Raw genomic sequence first — 558 nt, forward strand, 5'->3', positions numbered from 1 at the left:
TCGGGGCAGAAAAATAAATCCGGGCTTGGGCTAATAAAAGTCCGTATTCCTCCTCCTCAGGAAAAACCCCTCGTGCCAAAGGGGAAACCCAAAGTATAATAACTACTAAAAACCCCTTTCCCCGCCCCCTCCACGCCCTCCCCTCTCTCCTGCTCCTCCTTGGTTCCCCTCTCTCGCCCTCTCCACGCTCCCTTCTCTTCTCTCTTTCTTCTTCTCTCTTCTCTCATGTCTTTCCTTCCTTTCTTTCCTCATCTTTCCTGTCCTTCCTTCCATTCTCCTGCTCGTTCTTTTCTCCTCCCTCCTCCTCCCTCTCCTTTCCTGCTTTTTCCTCTCCCCATTCTCCTCTTGTCTTCCCTCCCTCCTCTCTCCCGCTCCTTCTTTCCTCCTCTCTCCTACTCACCTTCCTCTTCTCCCTTTCCTCCCTTCCTTCCTCTCTCTCCTCGCTTCGTTATCCCCTTCCCTCCTTCCCTCTCTCCGTTGTCCTCTTTCCTTCTCTTTCTCTATAGGTACCTCCCCCCCCCATATTTCTCTTTCCTCCTTCTGTTCCAGTTTTCTTAG

The sequence above is a fragment of the Penaeus monodon genome, chromosome 19 (genome assembly GCF_015228065.2).
Source record: "Penaeus monodon isolate SGIC_2016 chromosome 19, NSTDA_Pmon_1, whole genome shotgun sequence".
Classification (NCBI taxonomy): Eukaryota; Metazoa; Arthropoda; class Malacostraca; order Decapoda; family Penaeidae; genus Penaeus; species Penaeus monodon.